General features: G+C 36.6%; 1 pseudogene; it reads right to left on the bottom strand.

Moving 5' to 3' along the window:
* Nucleotides 1-7101, bottom strand: part of LOC101586507 — a 51471-nt pseudogene that overhangs the window by 26588 nt on the left and 17782 nt on the right.

The following is a 7101-nucleotide window of genomic DNA, read 5'->3' on the forward strand; positions in this document are numbered from 1 at the left end:
CTGGTCTCTGGTAACATAGATACATTGTGTGACATGTAGCTTTCTTAAGAAAATTTTATCACCTGACCTTTTCTTTCACAATTGCAAACTACCAATGCCTCAGCCTTCATTCTATTTACAACTAATATTCTTTTCCTATAACTATTTAGAATTTATATAAGCCTATACATAGTATTGTTTAAACTACACCTAAGACCTTAATTTAACTCAGAAAATTGTGATATTCTTTTTCTCAGGCTTTATTATAAAATATAAATCTCTTCTATATTTTTTTCAAAATTCTACCTATCCTGGGCCAGGGATATACCTCAGTGTCATAAGCACCTGCCTGGCGAGCAGAAGGCCCTGAGTTCAATTCCCAGTACTGAAAAAAAAAAATTGTCTTTACTCTCATTCTTCTCAATGAAACATTCAAATGCATTTTCCTAATATCACTGGTACCAACGAGCACAAAAAGTCACTGTATAATAATTTAAATATATTAATTTCTCCTTGCCTCCACCATTGATGTGATAGTGCACAACTCAATGTCCTTCAAAAGTATAATTTGCACAAATATTTTGTTTACTTTTTAATTTTAAAGAGCAAAAATGCAAACAAAAACTAGAACAAATAACAAGAAGACAAAAAGAAAGCAGTATAAACACAAATAATATAGAATTTCAGAACAAAAAAGGAATATGAATATTAGATTATGTATTGTTATTGTCAAAATTTATTGCTCAAACTACAAGGTGTAGATCTGCAACACTGATCAAACAATTAGACATTCACTCTTCCTTTCAATAAACCTTAATTTTTCCTTCTTTTGTTTACTTTTCATTTTTAATTTATTTTAAAGAAAGCATAATAATAATAGACAAGACAGCAAAGATGGTAAATATTTAAAAGAAAAGATGAAAGGTATTCAACTGTTGTTGTTCTGTTGCACGTTGTTGTCCCCAGATGTTGCTTTGAAATAATGTAGAAAATCCTTTTGTATAATGATGAAAGGAGAACCTGTGACTCAGGATTTCATCTGCATCTCTGTGGCCATTCCTTCCAAGTACAAGGAATATGGCCATCTGAATCTGCAAGGGAGACTTGCCATTTTGAAATAGTCATGAATTCTTTAGTGGTTTCTTTAATCCTATCTCCAGTGCCTATTTAAGGATTGACCTAATGAAAAATGATGTGTCATGTTCTTCATAAGGGCGCACTCAATTTGACCATAAAAACTGTCAACACATTCACATTCCTCCCTTTAACAAAATCGTTGCTGCAGAAGGGAAATTTTGCAGTAATTTCTATTTACTTTATTAGTATAAACTAGAGACCATACACATAAGTGAAATATGTCAAGTCCGCACGTGTAAATATCACATTGCCTCATTAGTGTAAGAACCTGAAGTAAATAATATCTGAAAGGCACAATAGATACTGTGAAAGAGAAAGAAACAGTTCAAAGGGAAGGAATCACTGGGATGAGAGAAAGGAGAAAAAAAGAAAGAAGGAACGGAAAAAAATATATACAAAAGATTGCTTGGAAAATTGTACTGTTAATTTCTGCTGGCCTATTGAAAGGAATATGTAATGTTTAAATTTATTTTTCTCTCTCTTCTTATTAAATTTTTCAAACAATTTTGCATGCTTATATCTGGAAATCTGAACTACTAATTTGAAGACAATAATATGCAGAAAAATAACCACTGGTAAATTCCTATCAAATTTTCTAGTAAAATTCTGTACAATTTGTAATAGTTTTCACTCTTTTTTTTTCTATTTTTAAAAAGTAGTGCAAAATAAGTTAGGTTTTTCTGTGACAAAAAATGGAAATTAGAAAAACAAATTATAAAACCTGGTTGGAGTCCAGCCTGCATAAGGGTTAGGATGCTGATTAATGCTGTCCAGACGAACAGTGTCTGCAGATGAGATGTGGCTAAAGCCTCTGGCCACTGAATATTCAAGGACAATAAAAATAGTCAGCCTTAGAGATTAAGCAGTGCTCCTAATTAGTAATATTTGCTGCCTTTCTGTAATTTTTTTTCCTGGGCTTACCTACCCTACACTTTCTCCACCTCCTCCAAATCCATGGAAACTTAATAAACACGGGCTGTCCGGGAAAGTTCTACTCTTTAATCACAGAGAATTCTGGCTTTCCTGAATCCCCCAAAATCATACTACTTGTCTTTTTTAAATTTAACCCTTTACCACAACTTACTTTAGGATGTTGAGGGCTAAATCAAATCCCCTATAAAACTGAATTTTAATTGGCATGATATTAAGTTAAGCTTCCTTCTTGAGTATTATCAAAGGAGAAGGAAAAACAGCAGGGGAGGCTTATAAAGGAAAGTGAATGAATTGCATCATACTAAGGTAGAGTGGTCAGTGTATTGAGAAATCTGTCTGTCAGTCTTCTTCAACCCATCTGTTCTCTATTTCCCAGAGGCCATTCACTTACTTCCCTGATAATTTCTATGCACCTAGGCAGTGGGTAACACATTGACCATACCTGTGCAGATGACCCCAGCATCCTCCTGGTGATTGCAGTAGGTATTGTTCCAGCCAAGGGAAGGGCACTGCCACAAGTGGGATTCATGCCCTGTGCATATCATGCTTTGCAGCCATATGGGTCCAGATACAGCCCCAAAGTAAGCAGACAGTACAGCACCCAAAGTTGATCCACAGCCCAGCTCTTTGCACACTATTTTGGCATCAGTGTTATCCCAGCCCCAGTTACAGATGGTTCCCCAGGAGTGCTGGTGAAGTATCTCTACTCTTCCTGTACAATGACTGCCTCCATTTATCAGGCGGAGCTGTGGGCTCTCTGAGGAAAGAAAATCGTATTAATACTTAGTTTTAAATGGAAAATCAGATTTTAAGGTTTCTTGGAACCCACTTAACCAAGTAATTAGTAGCACTCTGCTTTTGCTACACAGAGCTTCCTAGATAAGGCATAAACAAATTGCTATAGACAGAAACAAAAATGATGAGATTACTAGGGTTGAAAAATAAGAGATAGCAAACTGAAAATAATCCAGTGAAAAGGGATTAAAACTATATAATGACCCTCTAGAATGAACCTGCTCATTTGTAAGGCTCTGCAAGGGATATGAGAAAAATAGGCTGGGAATGCCAGGTTTCTTACCCTGAGTGGTTGACAATGTCTTTCATTGGATGAATTCTAAGAGTCACTAAAAAGGATGTGCTCTTGAATTTGATGTATTTTTCACCAACTAAACTCCATTGATATGATAGTTATAAGAACTAGAATCCATGAAATTAAATCACAGATATAATGACCTGACATAAGTTAATCAGAAGACTCAGGTGGCAGGCAAGGATTAAGAAAAACTATAATTAAGCTTATTAAAAATTATTGGGAGCCGAAGAAATAATGTCAGAGAAATATATGGCTCACTCAAGAATATTTCACTTAGAAATTGAGATTTCAGAGTCCATATCTATGTACTTGATTTAAGGTATGCTTCTTGGGGCTAGGGAGATAGCTTAGTTGAATAAGCGCTTGCCTGGCAAGCACAAGGGCCTGAGTTCAATCCCCAGCTCCACAGAAAAGAGAGAAAGAAAGAAAGAAAAAATAATAAAGGTATGCTTCTCTTTGAGTAGATTGGACAATCTCATAGGAGAAAGGATGTCCCATGATAAAAATACTGATCAGGTTCTTCCAAGAATCACACCAAATAAATATATGTGCTGCTTGAATTTCTTCATCTGAATTGGTATTATTTAAAAGTTAGTATCTTTTTTCCCGAGGAAAAAATGTATTATGGATTTCTAATCCTTCTTCTGAGAATAGATAGATCATATCCTTGCTCTGAAAGCATAGAGCAGAAAATTTTGGCCAAGGAAGTGCTTTTTCATTATCATTTTATTCATAAGAAAAAGGAGGATAAGGATTTTTTTTAAGGAAAGGCTGGGAGTGGTGGTGCTCACCTGTAATCCTAGCACTTGAGAGGCTGAGGCAGGAGGATTGTCATAAGGTCAAGACCAGCCTGAACTATATAGTGAGATCATTTCTCATAGTGAGTGGGAGGAGGACACATAAAGAACAAAAAGGGAAGGCAAGAGGAAACAGAAGAAGTAGTGCTGAATGATTATGCCAACAGGTGCAAGTCTTAGTGAGTCTCACCTGAACAAGAAACCTCAGCAGCCCCACCATGCTGGCAGCTGCCTCCAGCACAGGGTACTCTGGGGCAGAACCAGAGCTCGGGCTCCTGTCCAGTGCACTGGAACTCTTCTGCCCAAACCTGCTCACTGGCACTTCTGAGCATGGTTTGCCCAATAGACACAGCCTTGCCACACCCGACCTCTGCACAGATAACCTGGGCAGTGGGAAAAGTAAGGTTCACATTAGACACTGGAGTCCACCTTCTTTCATGTTTAACTTCTACTCGCCCTGAGCATGGTCCTTTTGGTCCATCTAGATGCAGAAATCCTACAAGAGAAAGCAAATTCACTAAACATCCATGATACAGACTTAGAATCTGTAAAGATATGCTAAAAGTGATGGTGCAAAAGACTTTCCCAGAATTGTCATGGGAAGATATGCAAACTTGTGTTGGAAAGTGCTTTACATGACATTGTGCTTGGAAACAAATCCACAAGGAATTTTCAGAGTTAGCTCAGACTGTCTGTGATCTAATCATTTATATTCAAATGTAAAATTAGATGTGCTTTTAAGAGAATTTAGTATTTTATATATTAAAGAAAACTCATTTATCTCTAATTATATCTATATACATTCTTCCTTGTTTTCTAATATCTATGTCTGTCCACTGAATATGATCTCAATTAAAATGGATTAAGCTTTCTTATTACACTTCTATTCCTAGAAAATTTCAGTTCCGGGGGCCAGGGAGATAATTCAATAGAATAAATGTTTGCCTGGCAAGCACAGGGTCCTGAGTTCAACCCCTGGTATGAAAAAAGTAAATAGATAGATAGATAGATAGATAGATAGATAGATAGATAGATAGATAGATAGATAGATAAACAAATAAATAAATTCAGTTCCCTGGTATTAATGTCTAATGAATTAAAACAAATTAGAACCTATTTCTTTGACTATTAAACCTTATAATTTGCATTGACTTCCCATTTATATATAAATAAGAGCCCCATGATACAGTATAAGAGGAAATGTCAGGTTTTTGTGACTAAGATAAGGGGTGTCATATTTCCCATTGCAAAATACAAAAGAAAGCTTGGAAGCTGGATAGTAATAATTAGGACATATGAGAAATTTGTTTTTAAGGATTTGTTTTGTCAGTCTTTAGTACAATTTGAAAAAACCTTAAAACATTTTCCTATGAAGATGAAAAGGAGTTGATTTCAAGAGCAGCATCAGAGCTCTGAGGAGTCCTCTGTCTATTGGCATAGACACATTCCCTAACCATAAGTATTTGTAACGAAGATCTTGGGCAGGCATTGTGTTCTCAGAAGAAAAACATGTTCAGTAATATTTTATTTCTAAAATGTGTCACCAAAAAGTCACTAATTTATTTTCTAAAAATTGTTATTTCATTCTATTTAGACATGCTTCTAATTCTCTTTGAGCCTAATGTAGCAAATCAAAGTCTGAATTCCAAAAGTGCTTATAGAAGGTTATTTGAAATTGACTGGAGCTGGATGATGACACTGTATGTTACCTGAAAAGTTAGAATGCAGATACAATTCTCAGTGTAAGTAACCAACCACTAGAGCCCTCTAAATGTAGTTATAGAAGTCCTCCAGAGTTGTTTTTAAAGCCCAGCTTAGATAGGACATTTTTGGGCAGCAACAGACACAGTAATGACCATCTTCTTCATGCACAATCACAAAAGAAAGCTGAGTGTGGACCCTATCTGGGAATGTTGTCACATCTCTTGCCTTGAGTGATCTGGTTCCATCCAGGTCCACCTGCACATTAGAGGTCACTCTACCGTGACCCCTGGGAACCACCGGTCCTGCAGCCCTGAGTGAGAGTCTTTGGCTTAGATACTCAAATAAGCCTTCTGTGGTCCCCTTTCTTCCACATTATTTCATTGGCCATAGTGAATTTCTAGCTCTCAAGAAGGTGGTGGAATCTTTCAAATCATGTGGGAGAGAACTGGCTGTTTGCTAATTTCTGAGAAAATCCATTGGAATCTCTGGCTATGGCCCCTTCTAGTTGAACTGTTATGGTATTCTTGTACGAGAAAATGATTTGCAGTACAATATAAAACTCTTGCATGGATCTTTTGCATCCAGTGATGAAGTTGGAAAGGTGTTAGAGAATAAAATGATCACTCAGAACAATTCTCAACTTCATTATCGTGCTCTTCACCAACCAATGAGACCCATTGCTCCTTCTATGGCAATGATGATGAACCTTTAAGAGTTGGTGCCCAGACTGCAAACCCGTTAATTTATTACAAAATGATAACACTGCAATTAAACCTGAATACCGATGTTTTAGTTTCTTTTGTTTTTTCCTTTTTTTATATTCAGCATTTTAAGGAAGGATCTACAGGGTGTTCAGGTAGGGTCTCACAACTCGGTCAGACTCTAGTGATCTGCCTGTTTACAGTCTCTCAAGAGCTGGGGTTGCAGGTGCATGCTACCACCCCCAGTCATAATCACATCTCAGGAGGTTGCAGAGGCTGGGCCGGCACAGCAGGGGTGATGGGGAATCAAACCCCAGGCCCCTGGCTCCGATTGCAGGTGTGTTTTAGACTGCTGAGCTATTTGGCTGGCCCCTGATGTTATGGTTTTAAAAACACAATTCATATATTAATATATTTTGATTTTATGGGAAAAAATAACATATGTGCAATAGGTTTGCCACCAATGTCCTATAGGTTGAGAAGAGTTAAAATGTATATAATCTTTTCTGATAATGATGAAAGTACATCCAATATAGAATATTTCATCCACATCTCTGTGAGCCAAAGAAATCTGAATATTTGTGTGTAAATCTGCAATAAGACTTGCAAATTCCTCACGGATTTGTTTAATAATGCCTCCTATGCTTATGTCATTATTGTGAAAAACAGTATCTCATATTTTACATACAGAACCACTCAACTGCATGAAGGTAAATACATTTTCACTTTTATGTTCCTTCCTCTGATGTTTCAAAGT

The sequence above is a fragment of the Octodon degus genome, unplaced genomic scaffold (assembly GCF_000260255.1).
Source record: "Octodon degus isolate 3935 unplaced genomic scaffold, OctDeg1.0 scaffold00292, whole genome shotgun sequence".
Lineage (NCBI taxonomy): Eukaryota > Metazoa > Chordata > Mammalia > Rodentia > Octodontidae > Octodon > Octodon degus.